General features: G+C 48.0%; 1 non-coding gene across 1 annotated transcript; it reads left to right on the forward strand.

The window, feature by feature from the left end:
• Positions 1 to 7421: 7421 nt before the first annotated feature.
• Positions 7422 to 7510, forward strand: trnaq-uug (transfer RNA glutamine (anticodon UUG)). The gene is given in 2 exon segments: positions 7422 to 7458; positions 7475 to 7510. It is a non-coding gene; the product is annotated as a tRNA-Gln (tRNA).
• The last annotated feature ends 998 nt before the right edge of the window (positions 7511 to 8508 follow it).

An 8508-nucleotide genomic window follows, 5' to 3' on the forward strand; every position in this document is an offset into this window, starting at 1 on the left:
TGTCGTGGATGAACTCACCTTCCTCACCAGGTATGTTGAGGTGGCCGGTGGCAGCACTGATGTCAAGGACCCATTTGGATTTGGACCAGTTAGCGGCAGGTCAAGGTGACCTTGAAGGTCGATGCCAACGGAGCCGTCATACATCCTCCCTCCAGCTTCGCTTTCGGGGGAAGTCGAGGCTTCATGGTCGATGCGGAGCAGCCCAGAGTTTGTTGTACCTGCGGCAAATCTGTTCACGTGGCAGCTAACTGCAACACAGTCGTCTGCAAGAACTGCAAGAAGGAAGGCCATCAGACCAAGGACTGTAAACATTGTAAGTACTGCAACCTGTGAGGTGGGGCAGGCCACCTCTACAAAACCTGCCCAAACGCTGCCTCAGTTATGCACAGGCAGCAAGGACCAAGGAAAGGCTGGGTTAAGGAATGGTGAACACGTCTGGTGCTGGGAGGGAAACAAGCAATCCTCCCCACAGCGATGAAAGTCTATCTGAGAAAGAGAAGAAAGAGGAGGCAGCTGCAACCAGCGACCCAACACCTACTCCGTGCCTGGAAACTCCTCCTCGACAGACAGAATTAATGGAGAAGGAGGCAGCAGATGGACAAACAGGTCAGTGGCAGGTGGTACAAAGGAACACCACAAAGAAAAAACCTCCAAAAAAAGAACAGGGCACCACCCAAACTAGTGGCAAGAGGAGGCTACCGTCTGAGACAGACTACAGCAGCTCCTCCTCACTGGACGAGGAAGGGCCAGAACGATGGCACCTCCAAAAGAAGCAGCAGAACTCAAAGGAGCTGGAAGATAAAGCCCCCTAGCTCCGGGGCACTGGAAGCTGTGACACACCCAGCGCGCTCCAAACCAAAAGCACAGAACCCAAGGAGATGCTCAGTGCACCCCAGCTCCGGGAGACCGAGAGCAGCGAAGTGTCCAGCGCACTCCAGCTCCAGCTCCGGAAGTCAGGAACAGTGATGTCTTCGAGGAGGGACCGAGGGGAAAGACACCAACAGCAGAGGATAACCCAACCCTTGCTGCCTACAAGACCCGCCCCTCACCCGTCGATGTCACCCCAGTGGAACAAAACCCTCATGAATAACCATGTGGGGTTTCTGGGCTCAACGAATGTGAAACAGCTTGCGTACACTATGGGTATGCAGGAACATACTCAAGGACTGGGACTAGCAAGGACACCTGGTGTGGGAAGCAACACCCAACTTTATAGTGGATATAAAGATTGCTTCGATTAACATGCATTGTGTTAAATCCACCACGTGATGTGTTTCAACCTTGGATGACTTCGCAAAGGTCAAAGCCTGCGTACTGTTTCGTGAGGAGTGTGGAATCCTGCACCGCAGCACTTACAGGCAATGGTCACGATGGTGATCCCATGGGACCTCGATCTGGTCCAGGGGAAATGATTCCTGTTCCTCCGTCCTGGGGATTCTGCTGCGGGAAGGCAACTGAACCATCTCTGAAGTTAAGATGCTGGTGGGCGGTCGCCTTCTCGTAGCAGATGTAATGCACAACAATGCTCCGCTCCAGTTAAGCAACGTGTATGCCCCGGTCCAATGCAGCGAGTGGCTGGCCATCCTCCAGCAGCTCCCACTGCTGCTGGCGACATCCAGGCCGTTCATTCTTGGCGATGACTTCAACTGCATCATTGATGCAGCTGGATGATCTGGCAGTGACGACAGAAAACTGGACGCTACGCCCAGATTCTTAAATGAAACAGTAAAAAATGCCAAACTGCACAATGTCTTCAGCAAAACTGCAGACAGAGAGCAGCGTAGATACACCTGGTCAAGATCGGCCTGTTCTGCCCGTTCCAGGATTGACTTCCTGTATGGGTCCCCTGCTTTCCCGGTCAGATCCACCGACGTCAAGCCGGTGTTCTTCTCCGACCTGTCACTTACAGGATGACCAGCGGGTTGGCAGGGGGACATGGAAGCTCAATGCTACACTGCTAACCCCAGAGAACATTGAGGAACTCAGAAGAGATTGAAAAAGTCGGAGAACAGTGAGACCTTCTTTGAGTATCCGGTGCACTGGTGGGAAGTGATCAAGGAGAAAATCAAGAGGTTCTTTATCTCCAAAGGTGTCCAGAGGGTAGGAGAGACAGAGGGAAATGTCCGGACTCCAGACAAGAATGCAAAATCTGCTCCGGCTGCAGTCGATGGGGGTCGAGGTCAAGGAGGGGCTCCAAGAGGTGAAGAGCCAGCAGGCCTCGCTCTTTGCCATGGAGGCCTCCAAGATGATCTTCCGGTCCAGAGTCCACTGCATTGAGCAGGATGAGACGTGCTCGCGTTTCTTCTTCCAAAAGGTACACAGAGAGAGCTCTGTGATCAGCAGCCTGAAGGAAGAGGATGGCTCAGTAACGTCTTCGCACTCTGACATACTAATGATTAGCAAATCCTTGAATGCTGGGCTGCACGACGTGAAGTCTATGGACAGCACGTCCTCCCAGTCCTTCCTGTCATCTATCACAGAGGTCTTAGATGACAGCATGCAGGAGAATCTGGACAAACCGCTAACTCTGGACAAGCTGTCAAATGCCATCAAGTCTTTTGAGACGAAGAAAACTCCCGGAAGCGACGGCTTACCGGTTGAGTTGTATTCGGCCCTGTGGTACTGGGTCAGCCCAGACCTGCTGGAAGTATACGAGAGTATGCTCCTGGCCGGCAGCATGTCAGAATCCATGAAGAAAGGCATCATCACCCTCATCTACAAGCAGAAGGGGGAGAGGGCAGAAATCAGAAATTGGCGGCCCATCTCACTGCTTAATGTAGACTACAAGATTCTGTCCAAAGTCATCGCCAGTCGAGTCAAGTCTGCTCTGGAGTTGGTGATTCACCCTGACCAGACCTGTACTGTACCCAGCAGGAAGATATCTGATAGTGTCGTGCTACTCAGGGATACGATCGCCTATGTATGGGTCAGGAGGGTGGATACCTGCCTCATCAGCCTGGACCAGGAGAAGGTTTTTGACAGGATATCGCACACATACATGATGGACGTGCTCTCCAAAATGGGGTTTGGGGAGGGAATCTGCAATTGGATCAAACTGCTCTGCACAAACATCAGTAGTACAGTCCAAAAAATTGGGTGGTTATCAGAAAGTTTCCAATCAAATCTGGAGTCAGACAGGGCTGTCCTCTCTCCCCTGCCTTGTGTGTTTGCTGCAGCGAACCTTTTGCTGAGTCTGTTAGGAAGGATGCGGGCATAAAAGGGGTGACAATCCCAGGCAGTTGAGTCATTGAGGTCAAAGCCTCCCTGTCCATGGATGATGTTGCTGTATTCTGATCGGACCGGCTGTCCATTCGCAGACTGATGAGCATCTGCGACCAGTTCGAACTGGATTCGGGAGCCAATGTTAACCATGGCAAGAGCGAGGCCATGTTCCTTGGAAACTGGGCTTACCGATCCTTTGTCCTCTTCACCGTCAGGTCAGACTACCTGAAGGTGCCGGCGATATGGTTTGTAAGGGCCGGGACGTGCACCAAAACCTGGGAGGAGTGAGTCGCCAGGGTACAACATTAACTGAGCATGTGGGAGCAGCGATCTCTCTCTATTATGGGTAAGAACCTGGTCATCAGGTGCAAGGTGCTCACGTTGTTGCTGTATGCGACGCAGGTCTGGCCCATACCCCACTCCTGCGCTTTGGCGATCACCCGAGCCATTTCCTGCTTTATCTGAAGACGCAAAATGGACAGGGTCCGGAGGGACACGATATTCAAACCTCTGGATAAACGCGAAAAAATGTACTCAACGTCTGCCTCAACCTGATGGCCACCTTAGTATGTGGCTGCATCAAACTGTGCGGAGAGCCCCAGTATGCCAACACCAAGTGTCACTCCGTGCTGAGGTTCTATCTGACCCCGGTGTTGCGAAGGATGCATCTGGCAACATTGCCACGGAACGCTCCATCCAGTTGGACCGTGCCTTCGTGGAAATGTTTGTGTGGAAAAACACCTTTGACCACCAATCCATCAGGCAGTGGTCTGCACGGAATGTCCTCAAGTATATTCTTGGAAAAGAAAAGTCTGGAAGAGGAAAGACCGGCGGGAAAGCTCGGTCCAAGGCCAAGTCTCGCTCCTCCCAGGCTGGACTGCAGTTCCCGGTGGGCCGTGTTCACAGGCTCCTGTGAAAGGGCAACTATGCTGAGCGTGTGGGTCCCGGAGCCCCGGTCTATCTGGCTGCTGTGCTCGAATATCTGACCGCTGAAATCCTCGAGTTGGCCAGTAACGCGGCCCAGGACAACAAGAAGACCCGCAACATCCTCCGACACTTACAGCTGGCTGTCCAGAATGACGAGGAGCTCACCAGGCTGCTGGGAGGGGTGACCATCACTCAGGGCTGGGTGCTGCCTAATATCTAGGCCATGCTGCTGCCCAAGAAAACCAGCGCTTCGGGCACCAAAACCAAGGCAATCTGCCAGGATTTTAACAAATGCCCAAAGGTTCTTTTCAGAGCCACCCACACTATCATTCTTGTAAATCTCCTCTGTACTCTCTCCACAGCAATTATGTCCTTTCTGTAATGTGATGACCAGAACTGTATGCAATACTCCAGCTGTGGCCTAACCGCCGTTTTGTACAGTTCTAGCACTACATCCCTGCTTTTCTATTCTATACCTTGGCCAATAAAGGAAAGCATTCCACATGCCTTCTTCACCACTCTATCTACCTATCCTGTCACTTTCAGGGAAATGTGGACATGCACTCCAGAGTCTCTCACTTCTTCTACCCCTCTCAATATCTTCCCGTTTATTGTGTATTCCCTTGCTTTGTTTGCCCTCCCCAAATGCATTACCTCACACTTCTCCAGATTGAATTCCATTTGCCACTTTTCCACCCACTCAACTAATCCATTCATATCATTCTGAAGTCTACAGCTATCCTCCTCACCATCAATTACACGGCCAATTTTTGTGTCATCAGCAAATTTCCCAATCATAGCTCCCACATTTAATTCCAAATAATTAATATATACCACAAACAGCAAGGGGCTCAACACTGAGCCCTGTGGAACGCCACTGAAAACCACTTTCCATTCGCAAAAACATCGTTGACTACTATCCTTTGTTTCCTGCCACAGAGTCAATTTTGGATCCAACCTGCCACATTCCCCTATATTCCATGGGCTTTCATTTTACTGACGAGTCTGCCATGACATTGTCAAATGCCTTACTAAAATCCATGTGAACCACATCCACCGCACTATCCTCATCAATGCTCCTTGTTTCTTCCTCAAAAAACTCAATCAAGTTAGTGAGACATGACCTTCCCTGAACAAATCCATGCTGACTATCCCTGATTAATCTGTGCCTTTCTAAGTGGCAGTTTATCCTTTCCCCCAGAATTGATTCGAATAATTTACCCATCACTGAGGTCCGACATACCAGCCTATGATTATTTGGCCTATCCCTCACATCCATTTTAAAGAATAGTACAATGTTTGCAGACCTCCAATCCTCCGGCACCTCCCCCATATGCAGTGAGGATTTGAAGATGATCCTCAGCGCATCCACTATTTACTCCCTGGCTTCCTTTAACAACCTCAGATGCAAACCATCTGGCCCTGGTGATTTATTCATTTTCAAGGATGTCAGACTCTCTAGTACTTCCACTCTCATTATGCTTATCGTATCTAATATTTCACACTCCTCTTCTTTTACTACAATGTCTGCATCATCCCTCTCCTTTGTGGAGGCAGAGACAAAAAACTCATTAAGAACCCCGCCCACATCTTCTGGATCCACACAGAAGTTCCCTTGTACATGTCTGATAGGCCATACCCTCTCCTTAGTTATCCTCTTTCTCTTAATGGACTGATAAAACATCTTTGGCTTTCCTTCAAGTAGTTGTATCCAGTCCACATCCACCAAATCACCTCTCAGTTTTGTAAAATTTGCCTTCCCCCAATTTCGAACCTTTACTTTTAGAGCTGCCCTATCATTACTTAGCTTTACAAACTCATTATTGCTCGTGTAATAAGTGTAATAAGTAGAATAATTTACCAGTTACTCACCGATCAGCTTCTTCCCCTGTACCATGGAGGCTGAAAAGGCAGAAAAGAAAAGAGAGACCAAAGAGCACCTCCTTCCCCTAGTCAGTGAAGTCCCTCACACATCAGCTCACAGCTTTGCACTCTGTCCAAACAGCACTTTCTAATTAGTAATTCTGAATAAATTATACTAACTAAAACATTAGTAACCTGACCAATTACAAGGTAGCTATTTGACGGTTTTTAAACAAAGAGCTTTTTTCCCTATCCTGATTTCAGGTCCCACTCTGGACACTTGCTTTTGATTCCAGTACGCTGAGGGCAGGGTGCTTCCGAATATCCAGGCCGTGTCGCTGCCCAGGAAAACCAGCGCTCCGGGCACCAAAACCAAGTCAATCTGCCAGGATTTTATCAAATACCCAAAGGCTCTATTCAGATCCACCCACAGTATCTGAAAGGGCTGATTACTGTCTGAAGTCTGCTGTACCCACATCTCTGTCTATCCCTCTTCATCTAGAACAACCAGCGTCATCTTCCATTCCTTTAACCATCATAACTCGCTTCTCCTGATAGACAGTCAGATATCAATGTAATAATGAAATGATCTGTGTCAGTGCTGGCCATTTCCCTGTCCTGATTTCAGGCCCCACTCTGGACACTTGTTTCCCATTCCAGGACCTTCTTGTATTAATATTCAGCACCGCCTGTCAGTCAGAAACTTGTCTCAATGAACCAATCCTTTCACTGAACTTCCAACTGCTGCTGTCTATTTCTCGAGGGAAAGAGCTGCTCACTGTGTAAGGATGTGAGGGGAATGTAACCCGGCTGCTGGTGAGAAGGTCCCGTCTTCTCAATCAAAAACCTTTTATTTTACTTCAGTGATTCCCAGATTCCCAGCTGGTCCGTTGAGGATTTTGTTTTCACAGAAATAACTAGTTAAATACAAATCTGATTCCAACACGTCAGTAAGAGGACAGAACGGGAACCTTTTAAAAGGATGAAGCAACTATTTCAGTGGCTTCTCACTGTCCCCCTGAAGCCTGTGTGAAGGGGAATTACCAATAGTCTGTAATTTATTACTTCCACACAGAGTTTGAGTTATTTGTCGTGTTAAAGATTGCTGAACGGAGTCTTTTACTGTCAGTTGCGGATGAGAAGTTGACAACAATTGGCAAAATAAAGCTGTTCATAAAATAGCATCAGCAATTTGAGTCTGTAAAAGCAAAATTGTGTTTTAAAAGTTTATTTAAACCGCTACGGGAAAATAGATTTTTATGTACTTTTCCAGTCGATCACTTCTTTTCCACAGTGAAATTGGCGGCTTTCACAAATTCAAATATTGTGCCAGGTTGACAGGTTCAGCCAATGATTTTTTGTATTTTGTGCTTCGAAGTTCTCTGATTGAATCATTCATGTGAGCTAATGGCCGTGTGGCCTAATGGATAAAGCGTCTGACTTTGGTATATTTTATGATGTTATCAGAAGATTGCAGGTTCGAGTCCTGTCACGGTCGTTTTGACCCAAAGGGATTATGCAGGGCTTTGGGGATCGAGTCGGGGACTGAACAGATTGGAAACCCGACATCGACTTAATGTGGCGAATGGCCTCCTCATGTGCTGTCACTTACTTTATGAGAAGAGGGTGACAAATCAGAAGTGGGCTGGGGTTACAGCGGGCTCAAACTGCAGGAATTCCAGGTCCCTGAATGACTGAGCTGAAACTGATCAGTTTCACTGCAGGAAACACCGTCTCGGGGGAAAAAACATCACAAATAATTCAATTTGACTAATTATTCAATTATAAAACAATGGGCAGACGTGAAGGTGCGATGTTACTTTTCACTGTGAGGGGAGAATCCGCCATCTGGGTAAATCAGCAACTTTACAACATCGTCTGTCCGTTTGGAAAAGAAACGATGAAAACTCTCCCCATAACCCTGGTGCGGTGGAAAGGCTCAATTCAGAGATTGGAATATAACGAGAGCACAACATAAATCATTAACTGATATTTCCGGCATAAAACACACCCCAGCTCCCGTTCCCATGTCACTGCTGTCCCTATGAGGCGGTGGGTGACTCTGAAAAGAGACTTTGTTTTGTGTTTCTGCAGGAAAACCACAAAGATCCTCCCAGGCAGTGAAACTCATCTTCCCAGAATCTCCATACCAGATTGAAACAGAAAACACAAAGACAGTGAGGAAGTTCCAGAGAGTTACTGAGCATTAAAACCAATGAAATAAACCAATTCCAGAGAGATGTTGGTGCAGCTTTTTCAGAGAGATTGTGGGTGGCTCTTGAAAGAGCCGTTGTGTTTCGAGTGTTTTCACTACATGGTGGAGTTTTACTTGGAGTTGATGTACTTGGTCACTCATTTTGTCCCTTCTCACATTCCGAGCGCTTTGTTGGGTGGAAATATTTATTCAGGCAGTTTCAACAGCTCAGAGCCTACATTGAGTCAGAACCCAGAAATGGGAGTAAGGGACACAGACAAGGAATTGAGGCTGAACCTTTG

This window comes from Heterodontus francisci, unplaced genomic scaffold (assembly GCF_036365525.1).
Source record: "Heterodontus francisci isolate sHetFra1 unplaced genomic scaffold, sHetFra1.hap1 HAP1_SCAFFOLD_210, whole genome shotgun sequence".
NCBI lineage: Eukaryota > Metazoa > Chordata > Chondrichthyes > Heterodontiformes > Heterodontidae > Heterodontus > Heterodontus francisci.